The sequence below is a fragment of the Giraffa tippelskirchi genome, chromosome 2, assembly GCF_054371585.1.
Source record: "Giraffa tippelskirchi isolate mGirTip1 chromosome 2, T2T-mGirTip1v1.2.pri, whole genome shotgun sequence".
Lineage (NCBI taxonomy): Eukaryota > Metazoa > Chordata > Mammalia > Artiodactyla > Giraffidae > Giraffa > Giraffa tippelskirchi.
This window is the reverse complement of record NC_137276.1, coordinates 119,218,467-119,246,437: the sequence shown is the minus strand read 5'-3', so window position 1 is coordinate 119,246,437 and position 27,971 is coordinate 119,218,467. Positions and strand designations below refer to the sequence as shown.

The window sequence follows — 27,971 nt, the reverse complement described above, 5'->3', positions numbered from 1 at the left end:
GGTATGTACATGTATCAGTATTAAGTTGCTAAAAACTAAAAACTATTTAAAAACACATGAGAGGTTGCTGTGGCTGAAGCTGCCACAATGAGTGCCCTGAGACAGCTTTGAGGGGTGCAGTTTGAAAACCATAGATGGAGAGAAAACCTATCCTATTCTTTGACTGAACTCAGAAAATTAAGATCTCCCAAAGAGTGCTGAACAAGGATGGGTACTCCTCTACCATCAGGGACAAGATCCTCATGGATGACGTAAAGCCTGGTTGAAGGTAGGGCACACGTGTGACCTTCTAGAAGGAAGGGGACCAGAATCCCAACATCATCTCAGCTGACATCATCTTCATCATAAAGGAGAAACTACACCCTTGCTTCCACAGGGAGAATGACAACCTCTTTTTTGTGATCTCCATCTCCTTGAGCAAGGCTCTGACCCACTACTCCATGGAGGTGAAGACCCTAGATGACTGTCTGCTCAACATCCCCTCCAGTAACACTGTCCACCCCAAGGACTACAAGAAAGTGCCAGGTAAGGGGATGTTGTTGCCAGAGAACCCCATCAAGAAGGGGGATATCTTCATTTTCTGCACTAGCCAGTTCCCTACCTGTCTCACACCCCAGCAGAAGGAGATGCTACGCCAGGCATTGCTGACATGACTCTGGTGGGCTGGGGCGTGGAGCAGGGGGAGGTGAAGGCTAGCTGGGCCTGATACCATCCCTACCCCCAGCCTCAGGGTGTGCAGTGGACCCAGCCCACTGCACAGACATGACAAGAGGATGGGATGGCACGGGAGTTTTAAACTGACACAACAAAGTTTTTGTTGTTGTTCAGTCGCTAAGTCATGTTCAACTCTGCAATCCCATGGACTGCAGCACGCCAGGCCTCCCTGTCCCTTTATATTTAAGGAAATAAATTTTTTTTTTTCCTTTTAAAAAAAAGATGCTGTAACTCAGACAGATTAAGTGATGCTCTCAAGTTCAAGTTTGATTGAACTGCAGCCTGGGCTCACTCCTCAATGAACACTCCCAATGATCCCCTTTCTCTTCTGGATCCTTTCCATCACCATTAAACATGCCTAAGCCTGCCCAAGCTTAATATTAACAAAATGCTCCTGCCCGCCCAAAGCAGGAGCAAGCATCTCATCAACCCCTTTTCCTCTCTGCAGCCCTCTTTCAGAGCCAAGCTTTTAGAAGAGTCATCGGCACTCATGTCCCCTATGACCACCTCTCTCACTCTCAGCTCACCCTAATTCAATGTCTGCTCCTACCACTCACCCAAACCCCTAGATCAGTTACCAGAGACCTTCTGTTGCTAAATCCAATAGGCACTTTCAGGTCTTCATCTTACTCTTGGAAACCACCACTGACTGTTCCTCCCTGAAACACCCTTTTTGGCTTCCAACTCAGCACACTGCTCTGGGCTTCCTCCCACCTCTCCACACCCTCCCAAGACTTCCTTGGTATCTTCCAGGGCTCTCTTCTAGCTCACTCTCATATTACCCTGCAAACAATGACTGAGGCAGTCTCATCTACTATCAAGGTTTCACAGGCCAGCCAGTTACTGTCTAGTGAAGAAACTTCTCCAATCTGGTACCATCTGCATCCTGGACAACAGACACTGGATATTCAGCCTTTCCTAATGAATGCCCTATCTTTCCCCTCAATGCTCAATCACTGTAATAAGTGCAGTTCAGTTGCTCAGTCGTGTCCGACTCTTTGGGACCTCATGGACTGCAGCACACCAGGCCTCCCTGTCCATCACCAACTCCCGGAGCTTGCTCAAACTCATGTCCATTGCATCGGTGATGCCATCCAATCATCTCATGCTCTGTTGTCCCCTTCTCCTCCCGCCTTCAATCTTTCCCAGCATCAGGGTCTTTTCAAATGAGTCAGTTCTTCGCATCAGGTGGCCCAAATATTGGAGTTTCAGCTTCAGCATCAGTCCTTCCAGTAAACACCCAGGACTGATCTCCTTTAGGATGGACTGGTTGGATCTCCTTGAAGTCCAAGGGACTCTCAAGAGTCTTCTGTACCACCACAGTTCAAAAGCATCAATTCTTCGGTGCTCTGTTTTCTTTATAGTCCAACTCTCACATCCGTACATGACTACTGGAAAAACGATAGCTTTGACTAGACAGACCTTTGTTGGTAAAGTAATGTCTCTGCTTTTTAATATGCTGTCTAGGTTGGTCACAGCTTTTCTTCCAAGGAGCAAGTGTCTTTTAATTTCATGGCTACAGTCACCATCTGCAGTGATTTTGGAGCCCCCCCAAAAAAAGTCTGTCACTGTTTCCATTGTTTCCCCATCTATTTGCCATGAAGTGATGGGACCAAATGTCATGATCTTAGTTTTCTGAATGTTGAGCTTTAAGCCAACTTTTTCATCTCCTCTTTCACTTTCATCAAGAGTCTCTTTAGTTCTTCTTCACTTTCTGCCATAAGGGTGGTGTCATCTGCATATCTGAGGTTATTGATATTTCTCCCGGCAATCTTGATTCCAACTTGTGCTTCATCCAGTCCAGCATTTCGCATAATGTACTCTGCATATAAGTTACATAAGCAGGGTGACAATATACAGCCTTGATGTACTCCTTTCCTGGTTTGGAACCCATCTGTTGTTCCATTTTTAGTTCTAACTATTGTTTCTTGACCTGTATACAGATTTCTCAGGAGGCAGGTCAGGTGGTCTGGTATTCCCATCTCTTAAAGAATTTTCCACAGTTTGTTGTGATCCACACAGTCAAAGGCTTTGGAATAGTCAATAAAGCAAAAGTAGATGTTTTTCGGGTTGGCAATTTGATCTCTGGTTCCTCTGCCTTTTCTAAAACCAGCTTGAACATCTGGAAGTTCTCGGTTCACGTACTGTTAAAGCCTTGCTTGGAGAATTTTGAGCATTACTTTGCTAGCTTGTAGGATGAGTGCAATTGTGTGGTAGTTTGGACATTCTTTGGCATTGCCTTTCTTTGGGATTGGAATGAAAACTGACCTTTTCCAGTCCTGTGGCCACTGCTGAGTTTTCCAAATTTGCTGGCATATAGAGTGCAACACTTTCACAGCATCATCTTTTAGGATTTGAAATAGCTCAACTGGAATTCCATCACCTCCACTAGCTTTGTTTGTAGTGATGCTTCCTAAGGTCCACTTGACTTCGCATTCCAGGATGTCTGGCTCTAGGTGAGTGATCACACCATCATGGTTATCTAGGTCATGAAGATCTTTTTTTATATAGTTCTTCTGTGTATTCTTGCCACCACGTCTTAATATCTTCTACTTCTGTCAGGCCATATCATTTCTGTCCTTTATTGTGCTCATCTTTGCATGAAATGTTCCCTTGGTATCTCTAACTTTCTTAAAGAGATCGCTAGACTTTCCCATTCTATTGTTTTCATCTATTTATTTGCATTGATCTCTGAGAAAGGCTTTCTTATCTCTCCTTGCTATTCTTTGGAACTGTGTATTCAAATGGGCGTGTCTTTTCTTTTTTCCTTTGACTTTCACTTCTCTTCTTTTCTCAGCTATTTGTAAGGCCTCATCACACAACCGTTTTGCCTTTTTGCATTTCTTTTTCTTGGGGATGGTCTTGATCAGTGCCTCCTGTACAATGTCACAAACCTCTGTCCATAGTTCTTCAGGCACTCTATCAGATCTAATACCTTGAATCTGTCACTTCCACTGTATAATCACCAAAAGGTACCACAATTCATATTTCTACTGGCTAGACACTTGGGAATAGCTCTTAACATCTCCTTTCCCCCCTTCACATCTAATTCATCACCTAGGTTTATTTCTCCTAAGTTTCTTATTGTTGTGACCACACTTGCCTCTGTTCCTTCTCAACTGGACCACGGCTGCCGGAAGCTTCTCTTCACAGTTGTCTCTCCTCCAATTCAACCCATTCCATACTCCATGCTACAATCAGAGAGAGATCCTTCTCTTTCCTCACTTTAATTTAGGATGAGGGCCAAGCTCCCCACAGGCTTACTAGGTCCATCCTGAACTGGCCTCTGCCCATCCCATAGCTTTATCCATCACGTCTCCATCGCTACTCGGAATTTAAGCCACTTTGCATTTTGGTCACTTGGATTCAATGCTTTTTATTCTGCTCTGGGTCTCATTGGATTCTCTATTCCCTCGAAACACTCTTCCTCCTTCTTTAGGTGGTTTCTTTCCAACCACTGGGTATCAGCTCATACACCCTCTTCAATGAAGTGCCTGACGTATGCTCCCAATGACCTGGAAGCGTCATCATAGGTGTAGGATCCTTTATTGTAACTGCTTATTTAATTACCTGACTTCTTCACTTGAATGTAAGATCCATGTGATCATTATATTTCTGCTTCATTTTATATCCCCAGAACTTAGCCCATAATATGTGTAAACAATTTTTTTTTAACAGAATGAATGTGCTTATTCGTTTCTGGAGGACCACTGGTTTTCAAGCATTGATGCACAGACCATCAGTCTTGGAAATCTCAGGGAGCTTTTAAAAATACAAATTGCTTGCATTCATCTCTAAACATATCCAATCATACTGTTCTTCGAAGGGCCTAGGATTCAGTATAGAATGGTGCAGTTTATATGAGGGTGACATTCCTGACAGCATTCCATAATGCAAAACGTATATTTCTTGATGTATTTTCCCACAGTAGAACTGTGTTTCTGTTTGCAGCTCATGTTAACACTGCCACCTGGCATTTATAGTTCCCCCGTTCCCTCTAAGTTGAAACTGTGATTCTTGTTTAACTTTTAAAATCTCAAGGGAGTCACATTATTTGAAATTTTATGCATAAATGAAAGATTAGTCATACCTGTATTTTGTTACTTCAAATTTGCATTAAAATGAGACTGTGCTGTGTTTTAAAAAATTTCCAAACGATTCTCAGGTGCAGCTAAGTTTGGATCCCAAAGTTCATGCTGTCTCTCTCTCTCCCTCCTCTGTTTGCTTTATTTCTTTAAAAAAAATTAAAGATCATGGTAAAATCCAGATAACAAAAGTTACCATCTTAACCATTTCCCTCTTTTTCCCCCATATGCTGACTCATTTAATTTTCATCACATCTTATGCACTAGATACTTTAAAAAAATATTTATTTGGCTGTGGCAGGTCTTAGTTGCAGCATGTGGGATCTAGTTCCCTGAACAGGGACTGACCCCAAGTCCCCTGCATTGGGAGTGCGAAGTCTTTGCCACAGACCATCAGGGAAGTTGCTCATCTTAACTATGTTTAATTATATAGTTCAGTGGCATTAAAAACATTCATATTGTTAGCTAACCAATCTCTAGAACCCTTTTTATCTTACAAAACTGAAACTCTGTACTCTAAATGACAACTACTCATTCCTGTCTCCTACAGCTGCTGGCAACTGCCATTCTACTTTCTGTCTCTATGAACTGTCTATTGTATTAATAGGTACCTCAAATGAGGGAGATCATACAGTATTTGTCCTTCTGTAACCGGCTTATTTCATTCAGCATAATGCCCTCAAGGTTCATCCATGTTGTGGCATGTGTCAAAATTTCCTTCCATTTAAGGCTGAATAATATTCCTATGTGTAAAAAAATATTCCTTTGTGGGTATATATCACATGCTGTTTATCCATTCATCTATTGATGGATGCTTCGGTTGCTTCCACCTCTTGGCTATTGTGAATAATGCTGCTATGGACATCGATATACAAATACCTCTTTGAGACCCTGACTCCAATCCTTTTTTATATATACCCAAAAGTGGTATATAACCCAGAAGTTGGACCATAAAGAAGTCTGTGTGCCAAAGAATTGATGCTTTTGAATTGTGGTGCTGGAGAAGACTCTTGAGAGTCCCCTGGATGCAAGGAGGTCAAACCAGTCAATCCTAAAGGAAATCCACCCTGAATACTCATTGGAAGGACTGATGCTGAAGTTTAGGCTCAAGTTCCAATATTTTGCCCACATGATGCGAACAGCCAACTCATTGGAAAAGACCCTGATGCTGGGAAAGATTGAAGGCAAAAGGAGAAGGGGGTAGCAGAGGATGAGATGGTTGTATAACATTACTAACTCAATGGGCATGAATTTGAGCAAACTCCAGGAGATAGTGAAAGACAGGGAAACCTGGTGTGCTTCAGTCCATGGGATCACAAAAAGTTGGACACAACTTAGCGACTGAACAAAAACAGCAACTCAGAAGTAGAATTACTGGATACTATAATTCCACTTTTTTTTTTTTGAGGAATTATCACACTGTTTTGCCTAGTGGTCATATCATTTTACATTGCACCAAAAGTCCACAAGGGTTCCATTTTTTTCACATCCTTGTCAACACTAGTTATTTTCTGTTTTTTAAAATATTTTAATTTTAGCTATTATAATGGATATAAGGTGACACTCCATTGTGCTTTTGATTTGCATTTCCATCATAATTAGTGATGCTGAGCATCTGTTCATAAGCTTGTTTGCTGTTTATGTTTCATCTTTGGAGAATGTCTATTCAAGTCCTTTACCCATTTTTTCACTGTTTATTTTTGTTGTTTAGTTGTAGGAGTTCATATATTCTGGATATTAACCCCTTATCAGATAAATGATTTGCAATTTTTTCCATTACATAGATTGCCTTTTCATTCTGTTGATTATGTCCTTTGATGCAAAAGAATTTAAAATTTTGACATCATCCAATTTTTACTTTTGTTGCCTTTGTTTTCAGTGTCATATCCAGGAAATCATTTCTGAATATAACACCAAAAAAGGCCCTTATGCTTTCTTATGTTTTATAGTGCTACCTCTTGGAAATTTGATTCATTTTGAATTAATTTTTGTATAAGGTATAAAGTTAGGATCTAACTTCTTTCTTTTGCATGTCAATATTCAGCTTTCCTAGCAGTATTTGTAGAAAAGACTGTCCTTTTCCCATTAGATGGTCTTGGCACCTGTGTAAACATCATTGACCATATATGTGAGGGTTTATTTCTGGGTTCCCTATTCTATTCTGTTGGTGTGTATGTCTATCTTCATGCCAGTACCACACTTCAAGCTAATTTTAATGACTATGCTTTATAAGTTTTGTAATCAGGAAGTGTGAGACTTCCAATCTTGTTCTCGTTTTTCAAGATTGTTTTGGCTATTTTGTATCCCTTGAGATTCTGTACAAATTTTAGGATAGATTTTATTATTTCTGAGAAAACACGCTGTTGGGATTTTGATAAGGACTGCATTAAATGTGTAGATAGCTTTGTGCATCAGTGATATCTTATCAATATCAAGTCTTCCATCCATGAACACTGGATGTCTTTCCATTTGTGTCTTCTTTAATTTCTTTCTGGTACATTCTGTAGTTTTCTGCATATAAGTCTTTCACCTCCTTAGTTATGTTTACTCTTAATATTCTTTTTGACAATATTGTAGATGAAATATTTTACTTTTCTCTTTCTTAGAAAAACCTTTTAAAATATATAACATATATTTAAGTGAACAAAAAGTAAAACATACAGTTTAATTTTTATAAAGTAAAACACACATGTTACACCATCTCCTCCAAGATACAGAATATATACCCACACCCCAGAAGCTTCCCCTGAGCCCTCTCCTAGTCATTATCTACCCCCTGAAGTATTATACAATCAGTATGGAGAGTTCTATTACCATATTTATTTTTTTCATCTTAATAAAGTTGGAACCATACATTATGTTCTCTTTAGTGTCTGGTTTCTTTTACTCAATATTATGTCTGAGAGATTGTATCCATATTGTTGTAAGTACCAGTAATTCACTTGCTATGTAGCATCTAACTTTATGAATGTACCACTATTTATTCATCCTATAGTTGACCGACATTGAGTGGTGTGGATTATGAGCAATGTTGCTATGAACGTTTACATATATTTGGTGCACGTTTGTATGCATTTATGTTGGATATATATCACAGAGTGGAAATGAAGTTTCCGAGGATATCTGTATACTTATATATATAGATACACTCCTCCCAGATGGCGCTAGTGGTAAAGAACCCACTTGTCAATGCAGGAGACATAAGAGACGTGGTTCGATCCCTGGGTTGGGAAGATCCCCTGGAGGAGGGCATGGCAACCTACTTCAGTGTTCTTGCCTGGAGAATCCCGTGGACAAAGAAGCCAGGCGGGCTTCAGTCCACAGGGTCACAAAGAGTCAAACAAGACTGCAGCGACTTAACATACATACACATAGATACACACACATACGAGTAATGGTTTCAAAAATAGTTGTGCCAGTTTATACTCCCCCAAATATTTTAATCAAGACCTTATTTGCATTTAATGTAATTAATGCTCCATTTAGGTTTAATTCTGTCATCTTACTATTTTCCATTAAAAACATGGTGATGTGTTATGTCTGGGAGGACATGCAGGACACCCCCAGCTGATAACCAGGCAGAGATCCCTCACATTGAGTGCAGTGTGGTGCCAGGGGATGCAACTCAGTGCCAGGGCAGGGAGCTCAGTACACAGCTTAGATCCCTAGGAGTAAATCCAGCGTTGAGCGCTAGGAAGAAGACTGCCGATCTTCTTCTTGGATCTGTCTATCTTGAGAGGCTCTGGTGTGCTTTTGTACTTGTGGCTCAAATCTCTGTGCTAGGTTCTTTCTTATCAGGGTCATTGGAATAAATTCACCAGACAATGTTTTTGCTCCCGACCATGCCTGTCCACCCCCGCCCACCTTGTGGTTCAGCTGGTAAAGAATTCGCCTGCAATTTAACAGTCAGACATGACTGAGTTACTTTCACTTCACTTCACTTCATCCCTGTCCAGTCTGAACTTAAATAAGCTTGCATTCATGTTAATATATATTGATGGCGATAAAATATGTTATCCAATTTCAGGGAAACACACATATGCACAAAGTAGAAGATCAAAAATACATAGATTTAGGGAGGTCAATAGATTTTGACTAATGTAGGAAATAATTATAATTAAATGAAATGACTAATTTGGGCTTCCTTTCTGCTGCAAATACAAACTATATTTACTGAAAATAAAAATCATGATTGGAGATATAAGCATAGCAAAATTAGAACTGTAACCACAGTTATACCCTTTGATCTCCTTCCTTTCATAGGTCTTAAGGCCAGTTAACATTAAGTGCCATTTAATTGGACCTCCCTGGTGATTCAGTGGTTAAGACTCTATGCTTCCACCACAGGGGGCATGGGTTTGATCCCTGGTCAGGGAACTAAAATCCCACATGCCACACAGCGTGGCAAAAAAAGAGAAAAATGTCATTTAAGTACATTTGGATACACAAAAGAAAGTTAAATGTGTGGGTTCTGGCTCAGAAGACAGTAAAAGGAATAAGAAAATCAGAAAATAGGTTCTGAAAAGTCGAACTGGTAAATCAATAGTGCAGTAATAGGGGGTTTGGGAAAAGGCAGAGGCACAGAGACATGGGATAAATTTCCAACAGACCGAGATAATCCTTTAGGTCCACCCCTGAGAAATGTGTTTACATAGGTGTAATTACTGTGTCACACCAGCCCATAGCGGGCTTTTTAACTGATGACATCTCCTAAGAATGTTCCCTTGCTGTTACATGGTTTTCTACTTACTGAATTATTTTTTGTTTCATCTACGTAGCTCTGGGTCAGTGTTATTCCACATGGATATTTTGCTATATTCTGCATAGATCTAAGGCTGATGAATTATATTGCGAGAGTCTCAGCTATCCCCCTATTATTGGACAGTATATTACATCCATTTTCCCCTGTTATAATAAGAAGATGACAAATACTTTCCTTCTTACAGTTTTCTATACATTTTAGAAAAATTTCCTGAAAAATAACTGCATTCATAATAGAATGTGAGCAGGTTTAATGATGACCCAAGTGTTAGCTTAAAATTCTCTACCAACTCCCATGATTAGGGCATATCTGTATCATAAAGAAAACAGGTGCCATGGAGAGAATTAGGTTACAACCCCTGACGGGGGGAGTTGTATTTGGATGCTCATTTCAAATGCAAGGGGTGGTTCTTTAGACTTCAGCCCATATTGAAGGAATTTATTGAAAGATCGATGGCAGAATAGCGAAGATGCACAGCATATTCATAGAGCCATGTGCCACTTGGCATCTTGATTCAGTCTATTGATGAGCAGATAAAAACTGGTTGTAAAAGATATTCACTCCATCATTAGTAGGGGAGTTGGACTTCATAAACTTGAACGCTTTTCAACTTTAAGATTCTGAGATTAGAAAATAAAACCTTTCGGGGACTTCCCTGGTGTTTCAGTGCTTAAGACTCTGCCTTATAATACAAAGAGTATGGTTCAATCCCTGGTTGGGGAACTAAGATCCCACGTGTGTGTGTGTTAGTCCCTCAGTCATGTCTGACTCTTTGCGACCCCATGGACAGTAGCCCACTGCTGAGGTTTCCAAATTTGGTGGCATATTGAGTGCAGCACTTTCACAGCATCATCTTTTAGGATTTGAAATAGCTCAACTGGAATTCCATCACCTCCACTAGTTTTATTTGTAGTGATGCTTCCTAAGGCCCACTTGACTTCACATTCCAGGATGTCTGGCTCTAGGTGAGTGATCACACCATCATGGTTATCTGGGTCATTAAAATCTTTTTTGTACAGTTCTTTGGTGTATTCTTGTCACCTCTTCTTAATATCTTCTCCTTCTGTTAGGTCCATACCATTTCTGTCCTTTATTGTGCTCATCTTTGCATGGAATGTTCCCTTGGTCTCTAATTTTCAAATCCTAAAAGATGATGCTGTGAAAGTGCTGCACTCTATATGCCAGCAAATTTGGAAAACTCAGCAGTGGTCACAGGACTGGAAAAGGTCAGTTTTCATTCCAGTTCCAAAGAAAGGCAATGCCAAAGAATGCTCGAACTACGGTACAATTGCACTCATCTCACAAGCTAGCAAAGTAATGCTCAAAATTCTCCAAGCCAGGCTTCAACAGTACGTGAACCGTAAAATTCCACACATTCAAGCTAGATTTAGAAAGGGGAGAGGAACCAGAGATGAAATTGCCAACATCCACTGGATCATCAAAAAAGCAAGAGAATTTCAGAAACACATCTACTTCTGTTTTATTAACTATGTCAAAGCCTTTGACTGGGTGGATCACAACAAACTGTGGAAAATTCTTAAATAGACGGGAACACCAGACCACCTTACCTGCCTTTTGAGAAATCTGTATGCAGGTCAGGAAGCAGCAGTTAGGACTGGACATGGAACAACAGACAGGTTCCAAATCGGGAAAGGAGTACGTCAAGGCTGTATATTGTCACCCTGCTTATTTAACTTATATGCAGGGTACATCATGTGAAATGCTGGGCTGGATGAAGCACAAGCTGGAAACAAGATTGCCAGGAGAAATATCAATAACCTCAGAAATGCAGATGACACCACCCTCATGGCAGAAAGCGAGGAAGAACTAAACAGCCTCTTGATGAAAGTGAAAGAGGAGAGTGAAAAAGTTAGCTTAAAACTCAACATTCAGAAAACTAAGATCATGGTATCCGGTCCCATCACTTCATGGCAAATAGGTGGGGAAACAGTGACAGACTTTATTTTGGGGGGCTCCAAAATCACTGCAGATGGTGACTGTAGCCATGAAATTAAAAGACACTTACTCCTTGGAAGAAAAGTTATGACCAACCTAGACAGCATATTAAAAAGCAGAGACATTACTTTGCCAACAAAGGTCCATCTAGTCAAAGCTATGGCTTTTCCAGTAGTCATGTATGGATGTGAGAGTTGGACTATAAAGAAAGCTGAGCACTGAAGAATTGATGCTTTTGAACTGTGGTGTTGGAGGAGACTCTTGAGAGTCCCTTGGACTGCATGGAGATCCATCCAGTCCATCCTAAAGGAAATCAGTCATGAATATTCATTGGAGGGACTGATGCTGAAGCTGAAACTCCAATATTTGGGCCACCTGATGTGAAGAACTGACTCATTGGAAAAGACCCTGATGCTGGGAAAGATTGAGGGCAGGAGGAGAAGGGGACAACAGAGGATGAAATGGTAGGATGGCATCACCGACTCAATGGACATGAGTTTGAGTAAACTCCAGGAGTTGGTGATGGACAGGGAGGCCTGGTGTGCTGCAGTCGGTCACAAAGAGTCAGACACGACTGAGCGACTGAATTGAATTGAACTGGACTGTAGCCCGCCAGGCTCCTCTGTCCAAGGGATTCTCCAGGCAAGAGTACTGGAGTGGGTTGCCATTTTCTTCTCCAGGGGATCTTCCTGACCCAGGGATGGAACCTAGGTATCCTGTATCGCAGGCAGATTCTTTACCGTCTGATCCCTCATGCCGCAGGGTAACTAAGCCGGCTTGCCATAACGAAGATCCCGCATGCTGTAACTAAGACACAACACGGCTGGGTCTTAGTTATTATTTAAGTAAGTAAGTAAGTAAGTAAATAAATATTTTAAAAAGAAAGAAAAGAAGACCTTTCTATTAGGCAAAAGTCAGAGTAGCATTCACTGCAAGTCACTACAAGTCACTACTGGGTAAATGTTTATTTCCTACCCCTGACCCCCCACTTTTTCTTTTTGCATTTGCCTTCACTTAGAGCTTTAAGCTGACAGAGGCAGCAAAGACCATTTAACCAAACTTATGAATTAGGCTTTAGTTTATTTTGAACATTTTAAGACATCTTTGGGGAAGTTTTAAGTAAAGTGGGTTTTACTATGAGCCACTATGGCTCATAAGTAGGTTAAAATGTGTTTGCATTTCCCAGGAGTGTGTTTTAATGTTACAAATTCCACAGCAGATCCAGGCTTAGCCAAATATCCTTAGAATCAGTTTACAAAGATTTGCTTAAACAATTTAAAAGATTAACTTTTATAGCACAACAAAAATACTGAAGTATTAGTTTGGTTTTCTACACTGTGGGTATTCTGAGCAACTAGTACAGTGCCCTATTAGCTGTAAGTCCAAAAACTGAGTCTGTCTATAATTGCATGCATCTGTATCTATCTATATAACATCTATCTATCTATCTATAAATCTATCATATATCTTGCTATTGATCTGTTCCTAAAACACATGCCTGAGACAGTTAGAGGCAGAAAAAGATAGGTCTTCCATGATGTTAGTGGTGAGGACTCTTGGAAAGGGTCTGAGAGACACGAAGGGCATTCACTGTGTACAAAGAATTCTGTTCCCCGAGATCTTCCCCCGGGAATGAACCAGCCTTAACCACGTCTTGGAGAGGGAACATTTAAGAAGCACAGATTGCATACATGTCCCACTAACTAGGAATTTCACAGCCTCCTTCACAGGGATCTGTTCACTGTTTAGGGTTCAGTGGGTTTTGCATGCATAATCCAACAGCATGAGTGTCTGTAAAGTGCTGGAGACTGCCTGCCCCCTGTCCACAGGGCTCCTGGCTAAACTGCCGGTCACTGCAAAGCAATTCTGTGTCCCATCCAAAGGTGAAGACAGAAGCAGTAAAGACAGGGTGGTATTCAAAAATACAACAAATTATTTCTTTGCCAAATAACAGACATCTCCCAGAGAAGCCATCATCCCTGCCCTCCCATGCAAGGGCAGGAGGATAGACCCTCACCCACATTACATGTGTATACATTTCATGAAAAGCATTAAGTCCTTCTGGTATCACATTGAGGATATGAATGAAGAAGTACACTAATAGTTTAGGCCACAAGGTTGATTTCTACCAGCTACCACCAGCATCAAAATTTGGTTCTAATACACTGAATGATGGGCTCCCCTGATGGCTCAGACGGTAAAGAATCTTCCTGGAATGCAGGAGACCTGGGTTCAATTTCTGGGTTGGCAAGATCCCACAGCTTCCACTTACATGTGGAGACTAAAGTACCAGCTGAAGTTCTCTGGCAACTTAGGAAGGACAGGCCTCCAGAATTGGTGTGCATTTCCTCCCAATCTGAAGCAGCCTCTCAATATCAGAAACCACTCTGCATGTTCTAGGAGTTCATTCAAATATCTGTGCCCAGAATAAAGCTGCTCTGGGAACCTTGGCTTGTGGTCCACTTAACCCAGTGAGACTGGACACGTGGTTTCCTGTAGCAGGAAGACATCACAGGACCATCTGTTGTAGCATAGGATGCCTCTCCTGAGCTGGTAGGAGACAAGCTGGAGATGGGCTCTAAAGAGAGCTGTTAGCCCTGAGATAGGACCAGCGCTTCAGGAAGAGTCCGTGTTCTGCATTAATGAAGCACATCCCACTGTGAAGCTGAGGGACACAGCACCCAGCACTTGATAAATGGGTCTCAGAAAATAATAGCCGTTGAGCTTTTAAAAATTTTTAAAGATGTATTTATTTATTTTTGGCTGCGTTCGCGGGCTTTCTCTAGTTGCAGTGAGCCGGGGCTACTCCCTGGTGGTGGTGCATGGGATTCTCAGTGCAGTGGCTTGTCTTGCTGCAGAGCACAGGCTCTAGGGTGCTTAGGTTTCAGTAGTTGCAGCTCATGTGCTCTAGAGCACAAGCTCAGTAGTTGTGGCGCATGAGCTTAGTTGCTCCGAGGCATGTGGGATCTGCCAGGACCAGGGATTGAACCCTGGTCTATCTACCTATCTATGTGTCCCCTGCATTGGCAGGTGGATCCTCAACCACTGGACTACCAGGGAAGCCCCTGAGCTTTTGCAACTATTTTGCTGCCTTTCAGTAAAGATTCATTTTGAGTCTCACTAAGCTGTCAAGACTTAAGCCAGAAAGATATTTTTATAACACCTGACTCAATGGCACTTTTATCGCAGTGGAGAAGCCATGGCAGATCTGTGGACAGTTTCTTGGTCATCAAGAAGAAGTTGAGGCTTAAACTTCATGAGGATGGGGTGATATGGATCTGATGGTGCCTGCTGGACTCCTGAACTGGGCCCCACAGTTGCAACCGATGCCTGCATTCACCTGCTGGCTAGACTGGCTTTCTTTCCAGTGGGTGGCTATTTGTCTGGGGCTTTGGAGTGGGCCCATTTAGTTCATCACAAGAAAGAAGTTTATAAAAACTGTTCAACAAGAAAAAAGCCTTGTTCACAACAGAGCCTGTGTGCTCACTTCTGTTCTTCCACACCACCTTTCAGGGACCTAGGATTCTATCCATGTGGAGAGACGACTGGCAGATACTCCCAAAATCTAATGGAATTTCCTGAAGTCCTTGGATGAGCATCTCTCCCTCTGGCCCTGTCTCCTATCTTGGCAATGGAAAGTCCAAGGCTTGAGACTGGGGGCTGGACCAGTGACTGGGGTGGTCTCTGCTTCTGTCACAATGAAAGGCAATGGCATTTGGTCAGTGGCCAGAATGGCAATCTTCAATGTCCAAGCTTTGAAGGAACTAATGCAATGTACAGTGAGCTATTGCATACAGCTGTTTCACAGATCTGTCCACAGAGATGCAACGACGGTATAATGGGACCATTATATTATGCTATGGAAGTCCAAAAGACCTTTAGCTTGACTTTTGTCTCTTTGTTGCTCCTGTTGTATCTTCAGATGTCCTGGATCTTTCTCAGAGGAGTATAAGCAATATCTCGTCCTGATGGTCTGTCTTTGAAAGATGGTTGCAGGAAGTCAGACCTAGGGCCCAGCCAGGACAGCAGAGATCAGAGGCAGGGTCCTGCCTTGTTAGGAATCAAGGGATTTATCTGTACTGCACTGAACTTGGTTCTCATGGGCTTCAGAAATTCAGAGACATCCTGCCACTGTTATCCCCTTTACAGAGCTGCCAGGTACCTCCTCACCCGGGGCTTCCTCTTCCACCTCCAGCTCTGCCCAGCACCCTATAAATCTGCCCCCACAAAATTCTGTGTCAGCTCCCTCACATCTCCCCAAGGTTTTTTAATTCTGTTTGCGAAGATCCCCTGGAGAAGGAAATGGCAACTCGCTCCAGTATTCTTACCTGGAGAATCCCATGGACAGAGGAGCCTGGCAGGCTACAGTCCAGGGGATAGCAAGAGTCGGACATGACTTAGCGGCTAAACCACCACTACTTTTTCCAACTGACTACGGCTTTCTTCCTAGATGAAGGAACCTGGCTTCCCTTGTGGCTCAGCTGGTAAAGAATCCGCCGGCAATGTGGGAGACCTGGGTTCGATCCCTGGGTTGGGAAGATCCCCTGGAGAAGGGAAAGGCTACCCACTCCAGTATTCTGGCTTAGAGAATTCCATGAGCTAAGTCCATGGGGTCGCAAAGAGTTGGACACAACTGAGCGACTTTCACTTTCACTAGTCGCGTTTTATCTGTCAGGACCTAGGACAGTGCCCGACTCAAAATATACTGGTGAATAAATGACCACAACTCAGTTCTTGATATTTAGGCGTATTTGGCAATATCAGCACATTTATGCTGCTAGAAAGTTTAGCAAGTGGATATTGTAAAACTGGACTGTCCATGCTGGTAGGGACGCTGGAAACCCGACTTGCTTGTGTAAAGGTAGGCAACCTCAGGCACAGAGGTGATGAGTTCTGTCCAGGGTTGCAAAGCTGGTTAGTAGCAGGGCTCAGTTTAACTAGGGGTTCCCGATTCATTCCCCCATTCTCCGCATTTATTTTGGTGAAACGTTCATGGTGGCTGATGTACCAGGTAAAGTGGCTTATCTTTACCACCTATTTGGCTGGCCCAGACAGAATGAGAAAACCAAGCCCAGCCTGTTTGCAGTGGTTCCCTTGCCACTTCCTGCTCAGTGACTGTGGAAGGGGCCTGTGTAGAGTGCTGACCATCAGAAATCTGCTTCTCTACATTTTGTAGAAACGGGTTGTGGATTAAGGGTATATTCCCTGCAACTAATTATGCAGATGTGTGGGCAATGCTCTTTGCTAATTTCTGGAGCTGTGCCCAAACTATTTAAAAGCATGGGAATGCTTTGTCTTCAGAAAGAAAAATTCAGGGATGTTATCCTAAAGGACCTACCTCTGACTTATCAATGGGTTTTTTTGCTTTTAAAAAATAGCTTCCTTCAAACTGAAGAGTTTAAAGGTTTTAATAATTCAGTGACAGATGAACAGTCCGTGTTTTCCTGATCTCGAACCGGGAGTTAAAACAAAGATGCCACAAACTCAATGGGGGCTGAAAAATCAGGGTTGTTACTAAGGAGAACAATTTTACAAAGGATGAAATTCTGTTGTATCTCAAGGACAGAAGGGTTTTGGACAAGGTCAATTTCATAACGTGTCATTTTGGATGGGATTGATTTATATTAACTGTAAAGCTTTTCAAGGCTGGTACCAGGAGACTGGTGTGTGGATATGTGTCTGCTGATTTTTGCAAGCGGTTTTCCTCTCTCTCTCTCTCCCTTAAACACACTGCTAGAACTGCCTCCATTTAAATGAACAGCACTGACTTTTTCAGAGTTAGACGGATTTCCATGGCACACACCAACAGGTGCTTTTAGAAACAGATTGGACCTGAGGAATTGTTGAAATACATACGGCTTGGTCCTGACTATTGACTGTAGACACACACTGTACACCTTGAAGAAGACTCTGGTGATTCCTTGAGATTCAAGGATTCAAAAATGGCTGAGAGACAACATGGATGGACCTAGAGAATGTCATACTGAGTGAAGTAAGTCAGAGAAGGAGAAACATCGTATGACATCCCTTACATGTGGAATCTAAAAAGAAATGATACAAATGAATTTACTTACAAAACAGAGACTCAAAGACTTAGAAAACGAACTTATGGTTGTCTGGGGAGGGGTTAGTTAGGGAATATGGGACAGACATGTATACACTGCTGTATCTAAAATGGATAACCAACAAGGACCTACTGTATAGCACATAGAACTCTGCTCAATGTTGTGTGGCAGCCTGGATGGGAGGGTGTTTGGGGGAGAATGGATATATGTATATGTGTGGCTGAGTCCCTTCGCTGCTCACTTGAAACTATCACAACATTGTTTGCTAATTAGCTGTACCCCAATACAAAATAAAAAGTTCAAAAAAAAAAAAAGAGTAGCAACAAAAAAAAATGGCTGTGAGAGAGCTGTCTTTACTTTAGGGTGTTTCTCTAGCTTAGTGAGAACTGCAGGGTTCACCTGAATTCCTGCTCTCATTTCATCCCATCCTAGACTCTGGCCTAAACCCCAAGAAGTGTTGTTCTCAGGGTTCCTGTTTACTCCAGGAGCTTCCTAATGGGCCTTCCTATTTCCCATATTCTTTCTGTTCACCTAGAATCTACAAACATCCAGAACATCCAATTGGTTGTGATAGAGGCTGTCTGTGTTTTTTAGGAAAGTGGAGGCTTCCAAAGTAAAGTGACCCCCATCTGCCTGGGGGCATCAGAGGTGTCTGGAAGCAAGATCTAACTCAAGTGTTCTTTTAGGGAATCTGATAATGAAGGTAAGAGTCTTCAGTCTAACAGTGAATTAGCTGTATGTCTCCAGGCCTCAGTTTTTTCATCTATGAAATGCAGGATCAAGTCAAGATCCAAACTGTGGAAAATTCTGAAAGAGATGGGAATACCAGACCACCTGACCTGCCTCTTGAGAAACCTGTATGCAGGTCAGGAAGCAACAGTTAGGACTGGACATGGAACAACAGACTAGTTCCAAATAGGAAAAGGAGTACGTCAAGGCTGTATATTGTCACCCTGCTTATTTAACTTATATGCAGAGTACATCATGAGAAATGCTGGGCTGGAAGAAGCACAAGGTGGAATCAAGATTGCCGGGAGAAATATCAAGAACCTCAGATATGCAGATGACACCATCCTTATGGCAGAAAGTGAAGAACTAAAGAGCCTCTTGATAAAAGTGAAAGAGGAGAGTGAAAAAGTTGGCTTAAAGCTCAACATTCAGAAAACTAAGATCATGGCATCCGGTCCCATCACCTCATGACAGATAGATGGGGAAACAGTGAAAACAGTGGCTGACTTTATTTTTGGAGGCTCCAAAATCACTGCATGGTGATTGCAGCCATGAAATTAAAAGACGTTACTCCTTGGAAGGAAAGTTATGACCAACTTAGACAGCATATTAAAAAGCAGAGACATTACTTTGTCAATAAAGGTCCATTTAGTCAAGGCTATGGTTTCTCCAGTAGTCATGTATGGATGTGAGAGTTGGACTATAAAGAAAGCTGAGCACTGAAGAATTGATGCTTTTGAACTGTGGTGTTGGAGAAGACTCTTGAGAGTCCCTTGGACGGCAAAGAGATCCAACCAGTCCATCCTAAAGGAGATCAGTCCTGGGTGTTCATTGGAAGGACTGATGTTGAATAGTTTGGCCACCTGATGCGAAGAGCTGACTCATTAGAAAAGACCCTGATGCTGGGAAAGATTGAGGGCAGGAGGAGAAGGGGACGACAGAGGATGAGATGGTTGGATGGCATCACCGACTTAATGGACATGGATTTGGGTGGACTCCGGGAGTTGGTGTTGGACAGGGAGGCCTGGTGTGCTGCGATTCATGGGGTCGCAAAGAGTCGGACACAACTGAGTGACTGAACTGAACTGAACTGATGGTCAATCATCTATGAATATGTGATTCATATTCTATTGCGTTCTGTCCTTGCTCAGTCATGTCTGACTCTTTTCAACCCCATGAACTGTAGCTCACAAGGTTCCTCCATCTGTGGAATTCTCCAGTTAAGAATACTGGAGTGAGTTGCCATTTCCTTCTCCAGGGGATCTTCCAGACCCAGGGATCAAACCCACATCTCTGAGTCTCCTGCACGGGCAAGTGGATTCTTTACCAGTGTGCCACTGTGAAGTGCTAATTCATATTCTAATGGCTTAAACATCTAAGTACCGCCCTGGAGCAGAGGCCTGGACCCAGGGCTCTGGTCTATGCAGCAGCAGGAGGAGAGGTCAAGCCTGCTCTGTGGCTTCCTCTCTGTTCACAGGGGCCACCCAACCAGCCATGGCCCCTCAGTCTGAGCATGTGAAGACAATAGATCCTACTGCACAGTACAGAGAACTATATTCAATATCCTATGATAAGCCATAATGGAAAAGAATATAGAAAAAAAGAATGCATATATATTCATAACTGAAATAATTTTGCTGTACAGCAGAAATTAGCACAACATTGTAAAGCAACTACACTTCAATTTTTAAAAAAAGACACCAGCCCAGTGTGGGCCCGGGCCCCACACTGCAAGCTTGCAGGGCCCTTGCCCATCCAAGGCAGGGATTTGGGAGTGTCAGGATTCTGGATCTATTCTAGCCTCCCAGAATTCTCCATCAAGCATCATAATTATTTTAATAATTTCTTGGTAACATTTCAGAAAGTAGATGATTTAGGGAGCCAGAATCTTCCCTGACCATGTTCTGTATGAAAGCCCAGAACGGTGACCCCACTGGCCTGTAGAGGGCCACAGGTGAGGAGCCAAATGGTTTTCCTGCTGTCCTCAGCCAAACCCGGACGAGATCAATTGCTTCAACTGTTACTATGCCTGTCATGGGTCTAAACGTGCCAAGTGGTCAAAACTCAGCACAAAAGGCAGTTGACAGGCATCAGAACCACACTTAAAGGAAGTCGAATTAAATCAAGGCCTTACGAATCTCTGCCTACTTCATCTCAAAACATACAAGCCCAAGCTGTTAGATCTGCAGCCTAGCCCAGACGCGTGTATCTGAGCTGTGGTTTGCCTGGAGCCAGGACAGCCGAGCATCGCCCTCTGCCTCTCAACCTCATGCTCCCTTGTGACTCTTATCCCACCTCAGAGCTCAGTGCTTCTTTTCTGTCCTCCATACATCAAGGTCCTTCACCAGCTCCTGATGGTTTTTGCCTTTTGCCTTTACATGTATTTGGAAAGCATCAGGTATCAAAAGTAGTGTTGTTTTTTTTTTTTTTGCCTTCTGAATGCAAGAACACCTTGATTGGGATGAACACAAACGATGGTGGTTTCTCTAACCACAAAAATCCCTTTAAGTGGCCAGCTCTGTGCTAACCCTCTCTGTTTTTTTGGGGGAAACTGCTCCTCTTCCTGGTGGACCCCTAGCCAAGGTGTAAGCTCTAGCCAAGGTCCTGAAGGGGTGGTCCAGGGTCCAGAAGCATCAGCATCACCTGGGAGCCTGTTAAGAATGTAGAATCTCAGACTTCACTCCAGAATGTCTCCTTGAGATCAGAATCTGCAGAGAACAAGTTCTCCTGGTGATCTGTGTGCAATTCTGCTTTTGAGAAGTGACCTCCAGCCATCTGGATTGAATGGCAGGTGCCTTTCTGGTCACAATGATTACTGTGTGTGTGGGCAGGTGGGAGCAGGTGGGGGTAGGGAAGGGGTAGGCGGAGGATCAGGCGTGTGACTCAAGCTGGGCTCTCGGCCCACGCCCACAACAGTTATAGTAATCCTGTGGCTTTTTCAAATCCCTGGTGAAGAGTCTGTTCTTCCTTAGTAGAACATGTGAAGTTCAAGACTATATCTTGACATTTCTCCCATCAACTTGGTCTGTATACTGCCTGGAAGATCTGATGACAAAGGCCCCCTAGGGCTTCCCTGGTGGCTCCAACGGTAAAGAATCCGGCTGCAATGCAGGAGACCTGGGTTTGATACTTGGGTTGGGAAGATCCCCTGGAGGAGGGCATGGCAACCCACTCCAGTATTCCTGCCTGGAGAATCCTCATGGACAGAGGAGCTTAGTGGGCTGCAGTCCACAGGGTCACAAAGAATCAGACATGACTGAGCAACTAAGCACAGCACAGGACCCCAGAGAGGGTAGTCCTCTCCCATGGAAGCTTAATACAGTATCATTCACTTGGACACCAGTTAATTAGCCTTTCAAGGTCCTGGGCACCATGTCTGACTTACAGAATTGTGCTCATCATACATACACTTTCTCCTTCCCCATTTTGCTGATGCTTGCCCCTTTGTTGTACTGTGATGCTTATAATTCTCTGGCCAAACAACTGGAGAAGCCAGAGGCTTCTGGTGACCTTCAGAGGGAACCATCACATCTGAAATGGACAGCACCACAGTTATGGTCAACGAGACCAAGGCCTTTGGTTCCTAGAGCCTTGATCAGAAGGCAGCATGGGTCAGTGTATAAAACAATAACTTTTGAAGCCAGAGAGATAAAGATGAAACACTGCTTCACTACTTATACTGGTGGGGTCATAAATACCTTGCAGAACCTTTGGGATCCTTAATTTCTTCATCAGAAAAATGGGCAACCTTGGAGGACTAAGTAGTAGCTAAATGAAAGAAAATAGTTCAGTAATCACCAAAGTGGCTGCCATGGTAGAAATACCTTATATATTACCCTCGTCACCCTTTCCATTCTTTCCTTTCAAAAGGGCAGACTTTGGATGCAACCTAAATGTTCACCAATAGAGGAATGGGTAAAGAAGATGTGGTAAATATACACAATGGAATATTACTCAGCCACAAAAAGGGATGAAACTGGGTCATCTGTAGAGACATGGATGGACACAGAGGCTCTCATACAAAGTGAAGTAAGTCAAAAAGAGAAAAAACAAATACCATATATTAACGAATATATGTGGAATCTAGAAAAATGGTATAGATAACCCTATATGCAAAGGAGAAATAGAGACACAGACATACAGAAAAAATATATGGATACCAAGGTGGGAAAGGAGTGGGGTGGGAGGAACTGGGAGATTGGGACTGACATATATACACTATTGATACTATGCATAAAATAGACAACTAATGGGAATATACAGTATAGCACAGGGAACTCTACTTAATGCACTGTGGTGACCTAAATGGGAAGGAAGTCCAAAAGGGAGTGGACATATGTATATGTACAGCCGATTCACTTTTCTATGCAGTAAAAGCTAACCCAACATTGTGACGCAACTATACTGCTATTAAAAACTAATTAATACAAAATAAATAGAAGGACAGACTTCAATTTAAAGAAAATACTTTGAGGCTTGAGTCTAATCTCTCATGCTGTCAACAGAATAGACTGAAAACGTCCTTAGCATTTTGTACCAAATCACAGTAGACACAAGGATTAGTCTGACTGCATTTCAGAAACTTTTATTAATAGCTGCTACACTGCAAGAATCATAAGTGTTTTTTTTTTTGAAAAGAACTAAATGTATAATGATTTATATTTTGAGCATCTAATTAAAGTTCTACCAAATTCTAGATTGTATTCAATGATCTCAGTTTCCTAAGGCTGTGAGTTTTACTGCTTTGTTTTCATGGGGGTGGTGCCCTGGTTTGGAGGGTGTGGAATTGACACTCTGGTGCAGATACTGCCCTTGAACACATGCCCTGGGTAACAAAGGCTTGCCCAACACCATCCTCAACATTGAGGCCACTGTCTTTCAACCCAAAGTTAATGCAAATGAAGGAAATGGAATTTAAGCTTGGAGTCAAAGTAAATGACCCATTCAGATTTTGAAGTCTCATATCCTTGGGCAAAAGTTTTCATGACATTGCAATGGCCCTTCAATGATGCTGGGAACCAAGTAAAAAATGTGGTTAAAAACACGAGCTCAAGAGCCTGAGTCCAAGCACTCGATAGGATGGTTCCCTAGGCCAGTTACACAGACTCCCTGCTGATGTGCCTCAGCTTCATCATCTGTGAAATGGAAACAGTAGTAATATCCACCTCACATGGCTGTTAAATGAACTGCTTTGTATAAGGTACTTAAGATTAGTGCCTGTACAAAGTAAGCACTCAGTGAACCTTACCTCTTATTACTATTATTATTTATATATTTGACTGTGCTGGGTCTTAGTTGCCTTCTTGAAGCATGCAGACTCTTACTTGTGGCATGTGGGGTCTAGTTCCCTGACCAGGGATGGAATCTGGGCCCCCTGCATTGGGAGCGTTGAGTCTTAGCCACTGGACCACCAGGGAAGTCTCATTCTTGCCTTTCTCAAAGTATGGTCGCATACAACATTACTAATATAATCTGACCACTGCAGAAAAGGACAAAACTGTCAGTTCCTAAATTCAAATTATTGCGGTTTATTACATAATCTGGATTGAACAAAATTTTCTGATGGCCTTATCATGCAAATAACTCATTTTACAGTTATAGTCAACTGAAGTCCTTTACACACGTGTTGTTGTTGAGCTGCGCCTCCCCTCCGTCCAGCTCGCTCCTTGTTTTGTGGATTTATGTGGACACTTTACATATACTCCTATTACACTGCTTATTGTATCTGGCCCTGCTTTCTAGCCAGCCAGATCTTTTTGGGTCCTGGTTTCACCATGTGCTGTGCTGTGCTTAGTTACTTGGTCATGTCTGACTCTTTGTGACCCCATGGGACTGTGTCCATGGGGATTCTCCAGATAAGAATACTGGAGTGGGTTGCCATGCCCTCCTCCAGGGGATCTTCCCGATCCAGGGATCAAACCCAGGTCTCCCATATTGCAGGCAGATTGTTTACCATCTGAGCCACCATGGAAGCCTCTAAGACATCATTAACCCTCCTAGAGTTTGAGTCATTTACAATTTTGACAAATGTAACTTTGATAATTTTACCAAAATCACTGATAAAAATATCCACCAGACTAAGCCCACATTCCAAGTTTGTCTGTTTCAATGGTGGCCCACATTATGGAATCCATTCACTCTCACCATTATTAGGATTTCTCTTAGGGACAACTAGTCCAATCTAGTCTTCTTGTGGCCCCAAGAACTATTTTGTTTTCCCCAGTGCTTTCTTTTTGTTTTAATTTTTTAAAAATTAATTTTGGCCGTACTGGGTCTTCGTTGCTGGGCCTGAGCTTTCTCTACTGCAGCCAGCGGGAACTACCCTTTTTTGCGGTGCACGGGGCTCTCATGCAGTGGCTTTTCTTGTTGTGGAGCATGGACTCTAGGCGTGTGGGCTCAGTAGTTGTGGCACATGGGCTTAGTTTGACCTGTGGCATATGAAATCTTCCCAGACCGGGACTGAACCCATGCTCCCCGCATTGGCAGGCAGATTCTTAACCACTGGACCACTAGAGAAGTCCTCCCCAGTGCTTTCAATGAAGCTGCAAGTAGATCTAAACTCCTGGCTACTAATTAGCCATGAATTGTGAAATTGTTTATTACTTGTGAGAAAATGAGTGATTAGCAGAAAATACCTGTCCTTTGTGTTTTAAGAATATTTGCTGGATAAAGCATAAGAAAGTGAGATTGTTTGTTCAAAAGAGTTCCTGCAAAATCCAGGTTTGCCTTGTAATCATGCGCACTTGGGCATGGGCCAGCCTGATGGGAGAGGGCTGTGGAGTCAGTCCTCCGACAGGAGGGGCCCAGGGAAGGCTCTGTTCTAGACCATGGAGAGGGGCTCTCCTCCATAGTCAGAGGGGCACGGGTGAGAAAACCACCAGCTCCAATCCCACCTGAATCATGAATTAAAAGCCCAGTAGAACTTGTCAGGCTCATGGACCAGATGAGCATCTGAGGCTGCAGTCCTGGTTAACATCAGGGACTGTGCATCAGGGCTTCCCAAGATGGCATTCGTGGTAAAGAACTTGCCTGCCAGTGCAGGGGATGTAAGAGACGCAGGTTCGATCCCTGGGTCGGGAAGATCCCCTGGAGGAGGGCATGGCAACCCATTCCAGTATTCTTGCCTGGAGTATCCCATGGACAGAGGAGCCTGGCGGGCTACAGTCCATGGGGTCACAAAGAGTCGGACACGACTGAGCGACTTAATACGCACACACGTGCATCAGTGTGGTGGGTCCTTGGATCTTTTTTTTTTTTCCCTCCAGAACTGAGCATTGCAGAGACTGCCTGGTGAAGGATTTAGGGCTGCTTCTTTCCTTTAGAGAGTGGCTGTGTGCATCCTGGCACCACAATGTCAAAAGGCGTTGGGAAGGCCCTTTGTAGTGCCTGGCAGCTCACTCCACACGGCTCTGAGGCTGGGATTCTCCTGTCCACCCTGCACAGGGCAAACAGATGCTCTGGAAAAAGGGCAAAGAGCCTGGCTCAGCTGCAGCGGGCGGTCCCAGCCTGCTCCTTGGTCCTCGGGCAGGGTGGCCGCTCTGACAGTAATTTGACATGATGCATAATAGATGAGGAAGTGGTTGGCTGGGCCTTCACAATGTGCTATAATCCTGAGACAAAATACACAGAGATCTTCACACAAGCTGGAGATGACTGATTCCCAGGAGCTGATAACGTAGGGCATCTCTTTCCAAGCAAAAGGTCGAACCATTTCAAAGGTCACCTTGGAGGCATGGGTTATGTTACCACTTATCATGGACCCATTTCTGGTTCAAGAGAAAAACTGAGCTTCCTGCTCTGTTTATATATACTGATTCTGTGATATAAGTCTAAAGATCCTATTTTAAACTGTTGATATGATTAAACTACCAGCTATTTTTTGGGTCAGAAGCATTAAAAAAGTCTGTTTTCACACCTCACTGAATCTCTGTTTTTCCAGAGATTGATGTAGATTGACTCTATGTCCTTTCTCTTCTTTGCGAACTGGTGGCGAAGAGGAAACAGAAGCCTCAGACCACGTGTAGTAGCCTTTGAGGGCTGCTGTAACACAGTACCACAGGCCGGGTGGCCGAGACAACACATGCTTATGTCCTCAGAGTTCCAGAAACTGGAAGTCCAAGATCAAGGTAGTAGCAGCGCTGGTTCTTTCTGAGACCTCTCTCCTCGGCTGGCTGTCTCCTCCCTGTCTCCTCATGTGGCTTCTCTGTGTGTGTGTCTGTGTCCTAATCTCCTCTTCCATCAGTCAGATTGGATCAGAGCCCATCCTAATGATCTCACTTGAAGTTAACCTTTGAACTCTTTCAAAGGCTTCCCTGGTGGCTGAGACGGTCAAGAATCTCCCTGCAATGCAGGAGACCCAGGTTCAATCCCTGCGTGGGAAGATCCCCTAGAGAAGGGAATGGCAATTCACTCTAGTATTCTTGCCTGGAGAATCCCATAGACAGAGGAGTCTGGCCAACTACAGTCCATGGAGTCGCAAAAGACTTGGACATGACTGAGTGACTAATACACACATACACCTCTTTCAAAGCCATGGCTCAAAAAAAAAAAAGTCACATTCTGAAGTTCTGGAGGTTAGGATTTCAGCATATGTACTTTAGGGGTACACAACTCAGCCGATTAAACTCAAGTAAGGACACAAGTTGCCTGGAAAAGCACTTTGCTGTCCCCATGCTGATTGCTGCCTTCAGGAGGACATTTGGCAGTGACCACAGTTGCTGATGCAGAAGCTACAGGCAATCATCTCGAGGTCCCAGGACCCAGCCATAGCAGACATGATGAGGATGCTGTCAGAGAGGCAGCATCTGTGTTTTTTTGGCCACACCACATGGCACGCAGGATCTTAGTTCCCCGCCCAGGGATTGAACCCATGCCCTCTGCAGTGGAAGTGCAGCGTCCCAAACACTGGACTGCTGGGGAAATCCCAGCAAGGCAGCATCTGGAGGCACTTTGGGTTCAGATCCTGCCTGTGATACCTGACAAGTTATTCAAACTCTCTGAGGCTCAGGGTCTTTAAAGAGGATATGGCCATAATACTTACCTCTTAGGATGACTATGCAGTAGAAATGACATAGTAGGTATGTGTGCTAGGCACTCTGCTGGCAACTGGGGAGTTGTTTGAGAAATGGCGCTGTTGATAATAGCAAGCAAAGTCAAGGGACTCTCCTGGCCTAGGGAGAGTTAGCCAGGCTATCTAGGGTCCAGTCACCCTGCTTCCTGTCTGTCTAATTCAGTACTACTCAGTCATTTTCCTGTTCCACGCTCTCCCCTCTCAGAAAGCACGGGGGCTCAGTAAATACTGTGCTGTGACTTCCTGGCCTCAGGGCATCCCTAGTTATTCTTCCCTCCACTGGCCTGCAATAAACAGATTGGCAAAGTGAGTTTCAGTTCATTTAAGGATGAAATCTCAGTAGAAGGGTTAAAACACAGCCATTGGCTTATTCTAATTATAGCCCCTCCGTATTGCAAACATGCTCAGACATCTGAAAGTAGGTGGTGAACAGGAACAAGGAGATAAAGTGTGGGCTGTCTAGGAGGGAGTCCATTTGTTACCCACAGCGATGTAGTGGGCATCCTTATTTGGGGTGAAGCCTTGAGTCGAAAATGAAGCAGGAACCATCTCCACTAAGAGAACATGGGAAGGAACTTCGCTGGTGGTCC

At 43.3% G+C, this 27,971-nt stretch overlaps 1 protein-coding gene and 1 pseudogene across 2 annotated transcripts in view; one reads left to right on the top strand and one right to left on the bottom strand.

The window, feature by feature from the left end:
- SLC35F3 (solute carrier family 35 member F3) overlaps positions 1-27,971 on the bottom strand; it is a 409,744-nt gene that overhangs the window by 21,667 nt on the left and 360,106 nt on the right. The gene's annotated exons all lie outside the window — the stretch shown is intronic.
- On the top strand, positions 135-653 carry LOC145538336 (dnaJ homolog subfamily B member 13 pseudogene; annotated as a pseudogene).